Source organism: Nicrophorus vespilloides, unplaced genomic scaffold, assembly GCF_001412225.1.
Source record: "Nicrophorus vespilloides isolate i.1.1-1 unplaced genomic scaffold, Nicve_v1.0, whole genome shotgun sequence".
In the NCBI taxonomy this organism is placed as follows: Eukaryota; Metazoa; Arthropoda; class Insecta; order Coleoptera; family Silphidae; genus Nicrophorus; species Nicrophorus vespilloides.
The window spans coordinates 77,070-97,511 of NW_017098599.1; the positions used below are offsets into that span (position 1 = coordinate 77,070).

Here is a 20,442-nt window from a genome sequence, read left to right on the forward strand (position 1 = left end):
GTGTGCGAGAGCTTCCTCCCTTTCTGCAGGTGGGCGATTTTTTAACTTGTCAAAAACCTCGCTCCATTCCCACATGGATTATTTTAATTGGCTATCGGCCTAACTCATTGCTTCTTCTTAATTTGAAACGCATGGCGTTATACAAATGGAAGAAGTTATCATTTTTCAAAAACATAACAAATCTTGTTCATCGTTTCATTAAATTACTTATTACAATCACTTTGAAAAACAATCGAAACCAATTTGATAGGCGATCTACAGAAAATTAATCATTATCTTATATAGTCTAATACATACAATTAGCCCTGACTTAACGTGTGCAGCATTTTAACGTACGCAAAGTGTACGTTTGTATGAATATCTAGTACGGAAGATCGAACAATATTCTTGTATACTCAATACTCGTATAATATCTATCTAACCTATTTCATCTTAATATAAAAAAAAATTCGTTGGGATATATATGAAATTAAATAACATATGCAAGATCGTCCGTAAACTGTACGTTCGTATGAACATCGAGTACGTTAGAGCAAACGCATTTTTTTGATATATTTTATTAATTTTCTATTCTGTTTGAAATTATAACAATAAAAGTCAAATTGATAAAGAACATTAATGATTACCTTAAATATAAATGTAATTAACGTTTACTTATCGTACAACTGTTAGATAATATGATTATTTACGGTCCTCTGATCAATAGTAAAGTGTACGTTCGTATAAATGTCGAGTACGAGTATTTTTTATTATAAAAATTGTTTCTCTTGTTTGCAAAATCATTAAATTAAATAGAAATTATTATTTTTTTGTTGTTATTTTAGAAAATTTATTGTTTTCTGCTCCTATTTCTATACTTCATAAAACTAATACTAAATACAGAAATACTTAGCACTGTTTGAAACCGGACTAAACGAGGACTGTAAAATAGTATGGAAATAAAATCGGTTAATTTATATACAAAAAATTCTTTTGCATAGACATTTTTAGAATTTATTATTACTTAGCTTTATTGAAATTAACTTTGTTTTGAAAATTCGCACTGATCAAAACCGCACTATGCAATGATATGTATTTCTGTATGCAAATTATTAACTTAAAAAGATAAATCACATTTACTTCTAGAGCTAATGGAAATAAGTTAATTATTATTGGAAATGTAAAGTGAAGAAAAAAAATGTTTAATTATAAGATTTAAGTACTACAATTTTCTAATTAAACTGCAAAAAAAAGTCGTCGTTTATAAAAAGAATGAGAGCGTGGAAATTAAGACGTTATTTAAAGAAGTTATTGTTGTTGTTGTGAGCTTAAATGTGAATGGGGTAACGAGCAAAGCGCAAAGAGCATACAACAATTACGGTTTGCAAAATGCGACGGCCGGAATCTAATTGAGCGGACAGGTACGTTCGAAACTAGGCCTGCATCTTGAAATGCAAATCGATGAAAGCAAATCGAAGGCAACAGCAGCAGCAGCAGCAGCTTTCGTGCAATTCTTAATTCAATTTCATCTGGAGAAGTGGAGAAAATGTTACCATATGCTCTTCGCCGCTGCCGCAAAAGAAGCGAACATCATAAGAAAAAATAGAGAAGCAAGAAGGAACGAACCATAGTATATGTGTATGCTATGCATCGACTTTTACTTTGCACAATGTTACAATAATATCTATTTACCATTTACTACTACGCAGTTCATTGCGTAAGAAGAATTCGGTGCCAATTGCAATTTATTAAATATACTATTTCGCACTTATCGAATATATTATTACATAAGTATTCAATCCAGTTGGTGTTAGAAATAATAAGTAAAGAGAAAATCCATTATTTATTACAAAGAAAAAACATATTTAGAAAATTACTTTGCAAGTAAATTCAACAATTGCTGACACAAATAGAAAACTAATTATAAATAAGTAATAACAACGAAGAGAAAATGTACTAAATTTCAAGAGAAGATAATCTTCTATGCAAGCTGTGCTAATTTGAACGATTATTATTATTTTTTTCTTTCTTTTGCACATATTATAGTAATTTCTGCATGTATTTGCACTCTCCTTCTTCCGTGATTTCCAAGCGAGAAAGAATTGAATTTATTTGAATTTCGCTCATTATCTAACGCGAGACGGATTACAGCTATTTCCGTTAAGTTCAATGTTCCATTCTAACATGCGTTCAAATAATCAGGTTTCCGCATAAAATATTTTCTTATTAATAAATTAAATTAACTATAAATTAAAAAAAAACGAAGCAATTCCTCGCAAAATCCGGCTTCAATCAGTGCGGATTCACAATAGTATAGTTTGATAAATAAAAAACGAAATTTAGTTTGAGGAAAATGTAAATAAATTTTAAAAAATTGGTACACAAAATTTTATTTTTATACTCAAATATTCGTATTTTTTTTTACTTTTATGTAGTCAAGTCTCTTTTTCAGCTGTTTTAAAGTCCTGCACTATACGAGGTATTAAAATAATTCTTTTAGAAATCGATTTATTTGGATAATAATCCAAATTCATTGCAAAGTTTAAATCAAAATCTAACAAGTTTCCTGAAGTAAAGATAAGACGCACCCAGTTTTGAAGAAATACTCTACTTAAGAATCAAAGTATTTGCCATATTTCTCAATTTCTAAACTACAAGGCTAATAAATTGATTCTTTATTTCTCATTGAATTATTACTTTCTATCTGAGAATTGAATATGTCTGATTCAAATTACATCTGTTCACCAATTATTTACGTACAAACCATTAAAGTGTGGAAAGGCTTTTTACACTTTAATAGTTTAATAAATGTCCATTCTTTACCTTGATTTTGGTAGAAAGTTAATTGCAGTACGACAAAACCAGCCAATTCACTTTTACAGTTATTGAACATAATTGTTCCACCAAATAAGTAAAACAAACAAAAAATGTTCAAATCCTTGTAAGATTTACAATAATTAAACCATGATATAACAACATAACATTTTTGTTATAATTCGTTTCCGTTTAATTAAAATCTCTATTACGTTTTCTAATAACAGCAGTAATAAATATTGATCAATCCGTTTGCTTTCCAACAAGGGTAATTAACACAAGCATTCATTAACATAACTGCATTGTGTCTTTCTAGTAATGTGAAAAAAAAAATGCTTTTGCCTATTTGTGTCTACTATAGATGTTGCTATATTTTTTAAACAAAATGCGCACATGTTCATCGTCTGCTCCGTTCGTTGTGTGAAGGAAAGGAAAAAAGAATCTTCAGCTCGCATCGACAATGGACGGTTAATTGTTTTTCGCTAATTAATGAACGAACACAATAGTACCAACATGCGGGATGATTAGATTATCTTCCGTCCGTCTCGGCTCAAAATGTTAATTGCAGTTTGTTTTCTTGTGCGTAAGGAAAATATAGAACAACCAACATATCAAATTACTTGTTTGGAAAGGATGTCCGTCTTCCTGTCTGTTCGAGAAGCGCAAACATTCATTTTCGTTTGATATCGTCTGAACATTAATTATGGAAAATTGTAATATTCAATTGATGATATATAAATAAGTGCTAGTATTAATACTAAATCACTATCATCTTTTATGATATTTTTTTAGCATTTACTTCTCCAAATATTTTTTTTTTAATTTTACAATAAAAATATATCTTACCTACCGAGACTAGTCAATTTGATCAGTAGAAAATTTATTCGAAAAGTAAAAAATATACAAGAAAAATCTTAATAATTTCTAAGAAATATATAATATAAATGCAATTTCTTTCTCTGTTCATAATAGAAATAAATAAATGTATTTTGTCAATTCGCGAAAGTTGAACAATTTGTTCATCAATAAAGTACTTTTTATCTACATGAAACGTTTAGTGTTAATTTTTACATTCCGAATTTAAAGAAATCTTTAAAGATTTACTAAACTTACAAAAATGACTTTAACAAAAATAAATTAAATTTGATATAATAATTATGATTTCTTGTAGTTGAAATTGATTGGATCAGTATAATTTTAATTAATTTTATTCTATATAAGTATGAATTGAAAGGCAAAGAAATGAAAAATAATTTCTTATTCATTATAATCGAATAGGGAAATCCGCGATGAATGAATTTCATCGACGATTACGAACTGATCATTTCGTGACTAATAATAAATAATGACAGCTTTTCCGTCCTTTCCAACTCGAATTTCAAAACGTTAAATGAACCGTTAAAAACGGAAATTCGCATGTCGCAACTTTATATTTTGCGTCCACTCGAATCGGTGCAATCCCCCAGGTAAGCAACCATGTAACCCCAATTTAATGCTAATATTATAGATCTCGGAAGTAAATGAACAACGATTGATACGTTTTGTTTAGTTACGCAAACGGATGCATTGGCAAATTGAGTTTTTGTTTTGCTCGTTACGTAAAGTGGTGAACTCGATTAATGGACGAAGCTTACGAATTGACCTGAAGCGCACACACACTATACAGTAATTAAGTTGCTAATGTCGTTTCTCCTCCTCCTCCTCTTTCTTGCCGAATGCGAAACAAAAACCAAAACTTTGTATGCCTGATTGCGATTAGGAACTAATTTAAATGCTCGTAAATTTCAGCTACAATCCATTACTCATGGAAATGCGAAAACCCCAACGAATATGAAAGGTTATTTGAATTGATTGACAAACTCATTTAGTCATATTATTTTACCTCGTATAGTCCGGTTAATTGGATCTATTTCTTTGGAACCGGACTAATCGGGGATTTTAGAATTTCTTTAGAATTTATTTTTACTTTGATGAATTTAAATTTAGTTTGTTTTGAAAACTACTATAGTGAATCCGTACTGATCAAAACCGCACTATGCAAGATATTGCTGTTGCAATAAACAAACCAATTCAATATAGATTTTTCTACTTAAAAATGTACAAATAACGAACGTAATTACTTTACAACTTTCCTTATACGTAATAATTAATATCTTTTTAACAAATAAATAATATGTTTGTATTGAATTGAATTGTTTTTCATTTTGAAGAGTATACAGAAATACGGCTTCGATCAGTGCGAATTTCCGATAGTCCAGATTGAAAATTTCGAAACAAAGTAAATTTCAACTGATATAAATGAATTCTACAAAATTAGTGCATAAAAATATATTTTTTGTAAATAAATTTTCGATTTTTTCTTTTATATAAGGACTTAGTCCGGTTTCAAACAATCCTGTATAAATATAAATTAAATTATTTATAAGATTTTAAATTGACTATTATCAAAAAAAAATCTCAAGTTAATAAAAATGTTTTAAATACATAAGAATAAGAAAAAAAAATTGTTATTATAAATGTGGGACAAAAGCGTGGAAACCGCAGAATTACAAAAGCAGTCCAATTATTTCAATTAAATTAGATGGCTTGAGCGGAGAAAGAATAGCGACAAGAGCAACAAATGAAAAAAAGAAAGATAGATAGAAAGAACGAAAGAAAGAAAAAAGAACGTCGTCACGGTTTGTTTTTCCTTCGCAATAAATAAATCTGGCGTATATAGGTTTAATGATAAGTAATTAGTATTAGAAAGTGCCGGGCAGTATGTGCCCAGTCGAGTGCGAGTATATGTACTTGTATGTGTGTGTTATGTATATATTCATGTAGTGTGTGTATGTGTGTTAATATATAGATGTAGATATATATATAAGAGGGAAATCATTTTTAGGATCAATAGAGGCGAGGAAGTCGTTACGAGTTGACGTTGCGTAACGGACCTCGTCGGACCTGCGCTCCTTTCGGAGGTCCTGCTAACAAACAAGTCGTTAGGACAATCCACTTACTATCTCTCTATCCTTGCGTAACTCGTCTGACTGGACTATTCGGTTATATGGCGAATGCAAAATAGCACGAGTTGTCGGAACTGTTCGAGTTGAAATAATTTGTTGTACTTCGATTCGATACGTCGCAAATGAAAGGCGATTGCAGTCGAACAACATCGACAATAAAGTGAACGTATTTCAGGAATTCCATTTTAGGTTTTAGTTTGGAAAATCCCTTTCTCATCTTTTATTTTTTCAAATTATTACATTTGGTTATTATGTTCTAAACGTAGCTAATAAAAGTTTTGTAAGAAATAAGTGAGAGGAAAAAAAGAGAATGTTGAATAATAAGAAAAACTTAAATGTAAACCATGGGAAAACTTATTTAAATAATTTCAATTTAAGCATATTTTTTTTTTAAATTATCTTCTGTCCTTTAGAAATAGTGAATTAACAATGATGTTGATATAAAAAAGAAAAGCCGAAAAATTTTGTTTTGTATATTTATTAAGAGAATTATTGACTAATTATTGTCATATTTAATGTAAACATTTCTTAAATTACTAAGATAATGAACAATTATATAATTTCCTAGTTTTTGAAAGCACACTAAGATCAATTATGAATTAAAAACACAGGAATATAATTAACTCTAACTTAATTATATCGTCTAACAAGAATTAAATTAAATTATAAATTAAATGTATAAAAATAAATTGAATTTTATTTCAATTATAGTTTAAATTGATGTTACAACTAATTCATGTAATTGTCACAAATATCAAAGTTACACATATTTAAAAAAAAAACTATTTAATAATAATTTTATTTGTCGTAATTAATGTAATGTGGATTGTAAAATTAATAAATATTTAAATCATAAATAATTATGTAATTTTAATAATTTCTAAGCTACTAAACAAATAATGAATTATATTGGGTGAAGTAAAAACTTCTGAGCGTTTTTTCGCGAAATTAACAAAGTTAGAATTTTCGGATTTAGGTCAAATATGCGCCGTTTTGTTCTATAACTTATGTCCATTTTGAAGGCAATTTGATAATGTTACGATTGAAGAAATCCTCGTCTCTATTGGTAAAAAAACTTGACCAGCTCATTTTCACAAGCCTACTTTGAGGTCAGTTTTTTACCATCAAGAAAATTTTGCAAATGCTTGAAAAGGTGATAATAGCTTGAAGCCAGGTCTTAGCTATACGGCGGGTGCTATATAACCTTCCATCCAAGCTCTCCGAGCTTCTGGCGCGTCTTTAAAGATGTGTAGGGTCTAGCGTTGGCTTGATGGAACACAAAACCCTTCCTATTTGCCAATTCTGGGCGCTTCTCATCGAGCGCTTGCTTCAATCTGGTCAGTTGTTGACAGTATAGGTCCGAATTAAGTGATTGGCCTGATGGAAGCAGATCATAGTGGAAGGATTCTCTTCCAATCCCACCAAACACACAGCAAAACCTTCTTGCCTTGGCGATTATTTTGGCTGGCTCACCGCGGTTGAACCACGATCTTTTTCGCCTGTTGTTCTCGTATGTGATACATTTTTCATCGTGAGTCACCATCGGCTTCAAAAAAGGGTTGATTTTGTTACGTTTCAGCAAAGAATCGCAAGCATCAATTCGCTCCAAAATGTTCTTTTGTGGCACCCATACATCGAGCTTCTTCTTCAGACCAGCCTTATGCAAATGATTTCAAACAGTTTTCTAGCTAATCTTTAGTTCCTGGACAATGGAATAAGTACTCGCATACTTCTCCGACTAGACGATTTCCATGATTTTATTAAAATTTTAGATGATTGGTCCATCAATCTTCAATGTCTCATCATCTTCGACGTCCTTATTACCAGAACGGAACCATTGGAAGCAACGCTTTGCTGTTGCATTCAATACAGTATTGGGCAACATATTTTTTTTTGGCTTCCTGTTCCGGTTTTTGTTGAAGAATGTATCGAATTTTCTCTTTTTTTACCTCCATTTTCGAACGCTCTAACACACAACTGGATTCACGAAACACAAAATAATCAAAGAACTTTATTTAAAGCATTATGTCGTTTTTAAATCGCAGTATAGAATGACAAGATGCAACGTATACATCGTGAGATATGGCTCACTAAAGCCATCAAACGAAAAATGCTCAGACCTTTTTACTTCACCCAATATTAATAGAATTATTATTAACTATATAGAAAAAGTCTAAATTATAAAAAAAAATGAAAATTGTGAAACAATTATGTACATCCAACTAAATTAAATTACACCCAAAAACAACAATATTTATGGAAATAAATCTGTTTTCATTAAAAGTATTAATTATATAATCAAATAGACATAATTCATTACTAATTATTATCCTGTTTAAAGTAAAAAATGATGAAATTACAAAGATTGTAAAATTAACAAATAATTATATGATCTGTATTTTTAATAATTATGTTTCTAAATAAATTATTAATCATATTAATATAGTAATATCATTGAGTCCTGTATTAAAAGACTAAAGTAAATCATAAAATATTGTGAAGAAATTATGTAGAATCTAAATATTTGAATCTTACTATAAAACAATATTTATATATAATAAAAATCAACCTATTTCAATTATAGTTTTAATTAACGTTTCAATTAGTTAATCAAATAGATATATTAAGATAATTATTAATTAATTATTGTAAGTGATTCTAATTCCAAGGTTACAAATTTAAGAAAAAAACTATTTGATCAATCATATTTTACGTTTATTGTTAAAATTATCAATTTATAACGAAAGAAATTTTCATAATTTGTTTATGTACATTTTAACTAATTATAAATTAAAAAAATTAAAAATATCATTAACTCCAACATAAAGACTTTAAGACTATATTAAATATAATTAAAAATATTATATAATTAAAATATATTAAAAATAATTTACAATTATATTGTCTACTAAAAAACAAATAGAAAAGAATAAATAGCCAAGAAGTTGAAATTTAAATATATATAGACATAAGATTTCTAAATTAGTCTGCATTATACATAGTTACAGTTATCCGAGTCCATTAAATGCAACTGACCAGACACAATTACGCTCATTACATCATGCGCAGAAATAAAAAAAATATCGCACGTAACGCCCAATGAAATTGCAGTTCTTGGAATATTCTTCGGTAATAGTGCATGTTTTAAATAATTTGTACTGGTATTTTATATAATTAATGATGTTAGTAGGTGAAGTATGCATACAGAGAAAGTCTATATTAATATCATTTCATTTAAATTACCTAACGAACTTACATCCAAGAACAAAACAAGGATTACATAAAATACATTAATACCTCGCATAGTACGGCTTCTATCAGTGCGGATTGAATACAGTCCGGTTTGATTGTTTTTTATTTATACGGTCATGTTTTAAAGTCCTCGATTAATCCGGTTTCAAACAGTATATTGGTGAAATTGATTACCCGCACTATGCGAAATATTTATTGATTTTACTTATTTTATGTTTATATATTTATATTATATTTAAGAATGTGCTATGCAATAAATTGTATGTTTATTTTATCCAAAAAATACTGTAAATTATAGTCTTTGCGTGCAGTAAATACATGAAGTTAATAAAAGATTATTATTTCTGTTAGGAGAATTTACAAAAGAAAAATGAATATACTACAAATCGTTGAATGCAGATGCGTTCAATGAAGAATAATTGTTTTTTTTTTGTTTAAAAAAATGTAAAATGTATGATTCTAGCATGCACGTATATTAATTCTATGCAACTTTCAAATTTGCTAATTGCAGTGGAACAGCGCAACACGCAATAACAATAATTTTACATTTAGGATTAACATAGAAAGTGGTCTTCTGCGCTTATATATGTGTATGTATTTGTATATTTTTATATGTGTGGATGTGTGTATTTGGAGCGGGAATTCATGTAGATAATCGGGTGGAAAATTTGCTCTTATTTTGGGCATAAATTTAACGCAATATGTGGGGTAACACGAGATACACGCAGGGGTTAACTTCTGGCAGGAATAGAGTGAGTGTGTGTGTGTGATAGAGAGAGAAAGGATGGATGAGAGGATATGTGTGTGTGTGTGTGTGTGCATTTGCACCCTCGAGTGTGATTATTATATAATGGCAAAAGTGGACAGGTTGGATGGATAATGCGGCCGGTGTTGCGAGACCGCGGCTGTTAGCGCCGTCATACACCAACGGACACCCCATCCTCTCCGACCATAGACCCAACATTCTGCATAGACTGTTACGTAATCGATTGCAACATCATCAACCCTCTCAGTAATATTATAATATTAAGATCAAAAATTCTAAGGTAGAAAACCAGTGCATATATAATGGTACCTCGGTACTCGTCCATAATTTAGTTAATAAACTTTTGTTTGCATAAAATTTTGTAGTTTTTCGAAATAAAACAAAACTAAATTGTTATCATAGGAATGCGAATCCGACTGTTTGTAGAGTACCAAAGCATTCAATATGTAACAAGTACCATACACAGTGTTTAGGGCCAACAAGAAATTTCTGGGGACCACAAAAAAATATTTGTATTCAATAATACAGAGTGGCCTAATTGAATTGCAACCAACTTAAAACTGCTATAACTTTTGATCCGTTTGTGTTCATATTTCGCCTAATGTTAGCTGATTTTAATGTTTAGAAGCTTGCGGAAGCATTTGCATCTCAGTTTTTTTTTTAAATAGTTATCAGTGATGGAATACAAACGTAATAGTGTGATAGCCCAATATTTGAGCAGAAAACCAAAAGTGTAAATACTCTCTTGTCTGATGAGAAAAAATTCCCAATCGAGCAATTCATAAACAACAAAAATGATCAAATTTACTTAGAAGAGAGATCATACGAAAAATTAGACATTCGAATGACCACAAGAAGTCAAGTAAAACCGTTTGTGGTAGTTTGGGAGGCTGTGACGGTCGTTGTCGCTCTCCGTTGGTGTTTTTGAACCGTGGCGTCAAGGTTAATGCGAATGTCTACTACGAAGAAGTTTTGGAATGTATTCTGAAGCCATGGGCAACCAAACATTTCAGTCAGAAAGAGTGGACGTTTCAAGAAGATTCTGCACCATCACACAAAACACAATGCATTTTGACCGTACAGTTGCCTCCACTGTGACCAGATGCAAATCTGTTTAACTTATCGGTATGGGTCATTTTACAGGCCAATATCAGTACTAAAATATACCAGAGTGTTAATGTGTTTAATAAAGCCCTTATTCGTGAATGCAGGAAGATTCCGCAGGTTTCGTGCAGCGACCAACTAAGAGCTATGAAATGAATCAAAAAATTTAATTGTTTTCCAACATTTTTTGCTTGTGATTCCATAAAATCCAATTTCAAATAAAAAAAATACAACGTTCTGAAAAGTTTTTCGCAACCCCGTTTCCCTCTTCCTCATCTACTTAACTGTTGTGTAGTGCACATGAAAATCTTAATACGGTCTTGACAAGCACCGAATACATAGTTTTGTTATTAATGGATAACAACATACAAATAGAAAGTTATAATTATAACACGCAATTAAAGTTGAACGTATTCATTTTTTATTAATATAGTCCGATTTGAAGTTTTCAAGGGAAACAAAAATTTTAATTCAGCAAAACAAAGATGAATTTAAAAAAATTGTATATAAAATTATATAAGTAATTTTTTTTTCTTTTTTTTAAGTCTCCTTTTGTGCGATTTATTTTCGCAGTTCCTCAATTAGTCGGCTTTCAAATAGTCCGAATAGTCCAAATATTGGCAGAACGTATTACCCGCACTATGCGAGGTATTGCTCTATAAAACTTCATATAATTTTAATTTTATCAATGAATAAGAAAAAATCTACTAATTGTATAAAAATATTATATTCCAATGATCTCCTTTACTCCAAAACCAAAATAGTCCCTCTCCTAGACCGATACCTGTCCCTCTCCTTAAATCCAAACAATCCAACATAGCCTCCCTCTCTAAATTCTGTGTCCCTGGAAACCCAAATGTCCTTCCCAAATTTAAATATCCCACATTATCCCTATTCCAATACCTAATGTCCCTTGATTGATATACACTCGAGTAGGAACACTCCGCTGCTTTTTTTTTTTCATCATTCTTCTTTTGTTTAATTGTATATTATTATTATTATTATTAAAATATTGTAGTATTCCATAATTAAATTTATATTCCCGGGCGGAAAGACCCCGGTCATTAGCCCTTTGGCCAGCCTATTGATATATTTTTTTTTTTATGTTAGAATTTATTTATGTATATCTTTACATATGTCCTTTTTTTCCCTTTTGTATTAATATTTGGTCAATAAATTATTATTTTTTTTTTTTATTATATTCCATAAATATTACTAAGAATTAAATTTAAATTGAAATATTCAATATTTAAAATAAGTTAGAATTATTCAAATTCAGTTTGTTTTAAAATTTTCAAACCGGACTATAGTAATTCCGCACTGATCGAATCCGTATTGCTGTATTATAAAATTGTGTTAGAATAACATTCAAACAATAGAATATATTAGAAATAATTAGTCTATTTTTCAATGATGTAATGACTACTGCGACTAAATTATAAAACAAGTTATCAAGCGTCGTATATGTTTATTACACATGTCTTTTTTTTTGTGGAGCTGTGATTTATGTGCGTCGTTTGGATGTGCGACATGTGTAGGATTTGTAGCTCTGTTCCATTAAATTTCGAACGTCAATGGTGGAAACCCCAATGGAGAGAGAGAGAGAGGAGAGAGACATCAATAAATCGTGTTCAATAATGCACTTGCGGTTTTGGATATTCGACACCCTTAATATAATATAACAAGTTCACATGTCCGTGACCACAACATGTTTACACGTATGCCACTGATCTTTCGGCAAATGCACACATGCCAGCCACATCCATTCTCCTCATCTCCGATCCGCTCTGATTGCCATCAAAGAGTATAAAGAGCAAAACCTAATTGCATTTCGCAGGGTGAAAGTCGCGATCAAAATATAAAAAAAAAAACTAATAAGAAAAAGTCTAGAGTATTAAATAACGCGATCTTCTGCAAATGGCTTTTTAATTCATTAGTATTCCGATGGTAGAATTATCTCTTCATCAGCATACGCAGGTATATTTAGAGCGGTTAGATAAAATACCTGTTTCGGGATTCACTGTGAAAGAGAAGCGCGTGTCTGAGAGGGTTCAGCCGACGTTCATTCAGCTCGACACGAGGATTGGATGGAATAATGTCCTGTAATGAGAGCCTCCCGTATTTTTTTAATCGTCAAATGTAGTGGAGGTGAAGAGAAGAGAACTGCACCCGGCGATCCTTCGTCCGGCGACTTGTCACACCCGGACCAATTACAATTTAAACATCTTTTCAAAGGACCCTCTCATTTTCGCATCTCTGAAAAATAAAAATTGCAATCCTCATCTATGCTGTCATCTTCTCGTCCGGAGGATATGCAAAGCGAACCATTAAAACGTCATTTTCCTTCCTATAAACACTATTCTTCATCACCAAAAAACACTCCAATTTCACTACGTTCCCACGCAATTAAAACTTAATAACACAAAAAACATATCAGAGTTCTCCTAGTCACCAATTTAATAGCATAATCAACAAAAGAATACAAAAATACGGTTTATTTTAATCATATTAATTTCTTCAATTAGTCCGGTTTCAAACAATATTTGTATTTATTAATATCTAGAATTATTAAAAAATACTTTATATTATCCAAATACTATTTTACAAAGTTAAAAATTTCATTAATTAACTATCGATTTCCAATTACAAAGAAAGCAAAAAATTGAACACATTTATATAAATTTCAGTTTTATTTTATTTATATTTTTTTATATTCAAAGCAAATATATTAACAAGTGAAGCTTTTATTTCAATTTTTAGTTTAGTGTGCATCTCCATAATTATCGAAATTACTTTCTAACTTTCAGCAAAAAATAAACAAGAAACAAATTTTTATTTGCAAATAATATTAAACAAGCTTTTATATTTATATTCAACAATACTACACATTACCTGTAAACCGGTTTTAGCTATCAATATGATTACTGAAATTACCTGTAAATCTTCATAAGAAATATTCGTTTTTTTTTTCTCTAAAACTCCAGAATAAAAGTATTGAAATTCCGTTTTCAGAACATGAACTTATATTAACATCTACATTTCTACCCATAAAATTGGCTGTAGAAGCTATAGGTGCAGATGATTACTCAATACCGATATTACCCATATACTTATTGTTGACAAATTACATGATTTTAAATTATCCTCGAATTTAGTAGGACTTATTAAAAAGTTTGTGTCTAATCTGTGTTCTTAATGTAATAACTTTTATTAAAACTTAATTGGTTATTGTTAGTAACTCTATTTACATATTATACAAACATTGCTAGTTAAGAAGTAGTACTATCATACAAAATTTTCAATTAAAAAATACCGTTAATTTATAGGTTAAGCGGTTATAACTTAAAATATTTACCGTTTATCGATAGAAGAAAATCTCGGTAATTTTGGAACATAATACATTTTAATAAATTATGAATATTAATAATAATAATAATTTATTGACCAGACAGGAAATACAAAAAAAAATACATTCTATATATAAATAAATAATAAAAATAAATTCTAACATAAATTAACAAAAAAAAATTAACATGCTGACCAAAGGGCTATTGACCGAGGTCTTTCCGCCCTATGAATATTATGTTTATACACTTACAAATTTAATAATTACTGCAGTTAGGGCATCCAAAATTACCGAGATAAATAAAATTTAAGCCTTTCTCTAAACTTTGTTTGTTTATTTCTATACATCGTGTTTTGAAAGAAATGGCGGTATTTACTAATCGCATTGTGAAAATGCACAATAAACAAGGATACCTGTATATTAAGTTGTCATTGTTAGAGTAAAAACAACTGCCGGTCAAAAACGAGAACTAAATAGTAGAAGTACAAGATGATGACAATTTCAAGGATCAAGTGAGAATCGATGGATGCAGCTGGTGCGATGTTTTTTGTGCGTTAGAGCAATGTTTCGGAATTCATTATTCATGTGGCCTTACGTGCCTCGAAGTTCGTAAGAAGCGCAAAGCATTGTTCTTCTTCGTTGTCAATCCACTCAAAGCTAATGTAATTGACGTACATTTCCGTCGCATTCTCAGGCAGAACACGCCGCCGTTCGATACATATCGATTTTTTTTATCGGCTATCATTTACATTGCACAACGCGTCGTACAAATAACAATTACATTTAATTACCCATAAAACGAGAAAAACTGACTACTATATTATCGATACAGAACAGCATGTGTTTTGTACTTATTTTTTTTATATTATTATATTATATTTAACATTTCGTCATATTTTTGACCAATAAATATGTTAAATAAATAAATAATTGAAAGTTAAGCAATTAGATTGATTAATTGATCAGATTCAACAAAATGATTAATTTAAATAACAGATTCTCATACTTAACATTTATCAATCAAAATGTAAGTCACAAAAAACTAAATATAATCTAATAAGTATTGTTTTTGGAAAAAATAGGCAAATACTTTATATACATTTATAAAAGCAAAGTATTGCCAATGAATACTATATTATAATACCAATTATATTCATTTTTTTTTAATAATATAAAGAATTAGTGTTTATACATTATTTTTGGGCGAAATAAACTTATGATTATTAGACTTTTGTAACGTTGTTTTATTGTTAAGATGTGATTATTTTATTTTTGTTTACTTTTCGTGATTGACGTAAGAAACAATAATTTTATAAGAAAAGCAATAAAATTACAGATTACTTCTTAAAATGATCAAAATGTAATCTGTAGTATCATAGATATTAAGTTTTTAAAGTAAATAAAAGTGATGTTTGTATTTAACCGCGTTTTTCAATTATCCGTGCTTTAACATTCCTGAATACCACGGATAATTGGCGTTTTAGTGTACTAATTAATTATTAATTATAAGTATTCGATAAACAATTATGCAACAGCATTAATTATATCAAATCTTTAAGTAATTTAATGAACATTTCATTAATTAATTAATTAATCATATTTTTTACTTACAAAAGATAATTAAACTTTAAAGTAAAGCTCAATTAAACAGTTTTCTTTGGGTTGTATCTACCTACAAAACGTTGTACCATTATGTATCTTTGCAAGGATCTCCGGAGATCCAGGAAACTATAAGAATGATAGTATTATTTTTTGTTGTTGGTGATGGTGAAGATAAGACGCGGGTGCGTTTATTTGGTTTTATTTTGGGGGGCACGTGCCGAAAAACGTAAAATTTATGGATTTGCACGGCGTTTTTAAATGGCCCCATGCTGGTAGCAAGTGCTATAGATCCAAGTTGAATTAGTGGCTGAAGGATGATGGGTCATCGGTCTGATGGAAATCGATTTGCATGGAGTTATTAACTTTTTCGGGGCGAACGTTTTAATCCCAAGCGAGGATAACGATCTGCTTAATTAAAGGCTCTTCGTTCCTTCCTTCCTTCCTTTCTACCATACTATATCGTCCATCCTTCAATCCTCCATCCATCGGCTTTAGTGTTAGGTTACAGATAGATCATCTTTCCCCATCCTTCGTTCCTTTCGACCGTCCTGCGGCGTCTGCGCATGACGGCCCGTGCCGCAGGACACATGCACGCGCCGTCAGCTCGGAGGTGCTATTATGTCGCCATTGGCCCATCTGCTGCTCATCCTGTCCGCCCATTGGACGCTCGTGCCCTTCGCCTCACCACATTGGTCGCACTTCCTTTCAACGCTACCGCATCATCCTGTCTCATGGTCATGCATAGTCTGCAGTCCGACGATTTTCGTAAATGCTTTACGTAATTGAAAATATCAATGTTACACAGACAATTATGTAATAATTTTTACTTAAATTAATTTCAACAATTAATAAACAAATATTTCAACAAATTAGAGATCAATAATAAATAATTAATTATTTCCTTATATACTTTAAGGTTTGTTTATTTGTATTTTATTTGGAATTAGAATTATTTGAACACATCGAGTTTTTATAATTTGTACCAATATTAATTTCCTATATTAATTTTATATATTATTTTGTAAATCCAATTGTAAATCCTTTTTGTTTGTTCAGTCAAAGAACAAAAAAAAACTTTTATATTTTGTTTTTTTTATACATTCAACTTCAATAAAGAATAAAGTCAAATCATTCATAACATCAATTGTATTATTGCATGAAAAAGTATGCAAATATTAATTAATTATAGTCATAATATTTTTTACAGACATTTAAATAGAAAATCTACTATGCAAATATTATTATTTTGATGAACAACATGGTAAGATTTGATTAATTAATTATCAAACTATAGGATTTTTAACAACTTACATTCCCATGGAATAAGACTATTAAGCATTCATTTCTTAACAACATTACAAATTGTTTTATGTAATTTATATCATTTAATGTTTATATCCAAAAAATATTTTTGATAAAAGACTTTTTATTGAATAAACGTATTTTAATTATTATGTTGTTATTGTTATTATTATTTCAGATAAAACATTTAAATGTTGCGGTTGTAGTGTGACAAAATGTCTACGAATTTGATTGGCTATAGCGACATTATATATAGATATAGTCAGAACTGTGGGACGAAGATATGGGTGCGCGACTGCAGACTACAGTTGGCCGACTGCGGGGCGGGTTTTCGACCCTTCGGCATGAAGAAGTCTCGCTGTTAACGCCAGTAGCACCGTGTGATCCTTGAGCGCTGTGTCCTCCGCAAGGAACTAGTGGTGCCCGTCACGCTGCCAGGACTATAACGAAACGCTTACAGCACACAACAACAACAAAACACGCGCATACCGAAACCGCACGCACCACCCACAACCCCTAAGGTTAGTCACATTTACTCTCTAAACATTTATTACATAATTATTCACATATTTTATGGCTCCCTTCTACTTGAACTTCAATGTACACGACTTATATTAACAGCAACAATCAATATTCTACTTCAAATTTTAGATTTACAAATATTCAAAAGATAGAACTAGCCTTTTTGAATAATGTAAAACTTCATAGTTTATCCTTAAACTAAACCCATTACGAATACTTAAATCAATCAAAAAAAACTAAATGTTCACTAGATTTGAAACAAAATATTAACAATTTTATTGAATTATATGCATATTGAAGGACTTTAAGGTAAATTATTCTCTTTTTGATTATTAATATTTAATGTAATAATTAACATCTAAATAAATATAGTAAACCAAATTAAATTAATCTGAACTCAATACATTTTCTCTTGATTCATATTTTATTGGAAACAATTTTCTTGAAATATATTCATTTTTAAGTAAATGACTTTTAATTTATTCTATATAAAATATGATTTTTTTTATTAATATTTAATAATTTATAGCAATCAGTTTTCATTAATTTAAAGACAATTTAAGTGGTATAAAATTAATGATCAAATTTAAGTAAATTAATTGTTACTAAACTCTTTTTTGTGCATTACACAAATAAACTAATTGTAAATTTGTAAATAAAATAATTATTACTCAATTTATATAAGACTTAAATATTATACATGGAAAAATTTATATATAAATATACGAATTTAACTTACATTTACATTATTATTATTGGAAATGTACTAATAATACTTTGTAAATAGAATAATTATTACTGAATTTATAAAACATATAAATAATTTACGTGTAGATAAAATGTAATAAACAACATGCAAACAATTATAATAATTATTATTTTTAAAATATATAAACAGTTGATGTGTTAAAAGTTAGTAGTGAATCATTGTTTTGATGTAGATCATGTTATTTGCAACGGATGAAGCTGTAAAACGAACATAAACATAACAATTATTTCAATTAATGTAAATCCGTAAGTGTAATTACTAACGAGGAGATAATTCTAATAATTACCTGTTATATTTTAATAGCCGCTATTTATTTCAGTACTGCGACACGTAATTAAACGATACTTTATCTTCAATTAATATTACCAAATCAAAAAAGCGTTTTTCATTGTTGTAATTACCAAATACTTTTAAATCAAATAATTATCTTAAATAATATCATTTACATTTTATAGAAAACTAGAAAAAAACTATTTTTTTGTATTACTTAGAGATGAAAATGTATATCTTCAAAGTAACAAATTCATCGATTATTTAAAAAATAAAGTTAATTGTTTCAAATTATAAAAGTAAAAAAAAATGTTATTTTTATTAATTGTATAAAATATTATATTTTCTATAACTATTCTATATTTACTACATATTTAGTAAAATTTAAGGTTTAATTTCAATACAAATTAATTAATTATATCTAAATTTATGGCAATTACCTCAATTAGAGTTAAGGTAACAAATAAATATTAAAGTAATTATTAGTATTGTTCAGAGAACAAAATTTCAAAACAATTGAAGCGTCCAGTGATGGGCAGATGTTAGTTAGGAAAGAACACGCGAAAACAAAACTAAAACCCAAAAAATGTATATATGTAAGAGGAACCGAGGAATAATGAGTGGAATAAGGATAGTAGGTTGCAGCACGAATTTGATAATTTGTACCAATTAAGCCGAGCCATTTTTGCCTACATTTTTCCCATGCACTTATTATTGGACAAATACGGAATTACTATTATTACGAAAATAATTACATGATCCTCGATGTTCCAGTACATTTTTTTGTTGTTGTTTTTATTATATTTCTTTTCTTATAAACAATTAGTTTAATTACGCAACATTCGTAGTAACATAAAGAAAACGACATTTTTTTCTTTCGAATATCACGACAACATTATATAATGTGTGGTTAATACAAAAATAGTCTTTTTATTTACGTTTTTCATAGCATAACATTAATTTTATTCTTCTCTAAGTTACTTTAATCAATTAATTTATAATATTAATTAGTTCGTAAATATTTAATTATGCAATTATATTCATGATTCTTATGAAAATTCAGATTTCTTTTCTTTGCTTTTTTTGAAGAATTGCTTTTGAAGAGAACAAATCTGAAATTAAAAAGTGTTTTTCATTCTTAATTTTTATACAGTAATTATATTAAGAAATTAATATAAATAAAATGTGGATACGCGACAACTCGGCGACGGTCACATTAAAATAAAATTTTAACATATACATAATATATATTAATATACATAAAAAAAACAAAATCTAATTTTCTATAAAAAAATTGAAAATAAATCAAAAATAAACTCAAATATGAAGAATCTTTACATATTTTGTTTTATTATGGATTTTTTTTAAAATTATTTTCATTTTATTTTTTTATATACATCAAATTTACGTTATGTTCTATTACATGGCTAAAAAAATATTGTTATTATTATAAGCGAATATGTTAAAATTTTATTTTAAAGTGTCAGTTGACCGTCGCCTAGTTGTCGCGTACCCATAAAATATATATATAGAAAAATAGTTGCATTATGAATATAATGATTTTATGCAAAAATATATGTTATAAATATGAAGGTATTAAATGTCTGGTTCATTTGAATAATGCGTTTTTGCATTTGCTTAATCAAATTGGTTAATGTGTACAAGAAGTTGTAACAAATTAATAATGTATAATAATGCGGGCAGAAAGACC

General features: G+C 29.1%; 1 protein-coding gene across 1 annotated transcript in view; it reads left to right on the forward strand.

Annotated features, from left to right (window-relative positions):
- The first annotated feature begins 17,449 nt into the window (after window positions 1-17,449).
- Window positions 17,450-20,442, forward strand: part of LOC108562846 (paired box protein Pax-1) — a 28,260-nt gene continuing 25,267 nt past the window's right edge. The window contains exon 1 of the mRNA XM_017921316.1: window positions 17,450-17,691. The gene's annotated coding sequence lies outside the window, so the exon portion shown is untranslated. The remainder of the gene's footprint in view (window positions 17,692-20,442) is intronic.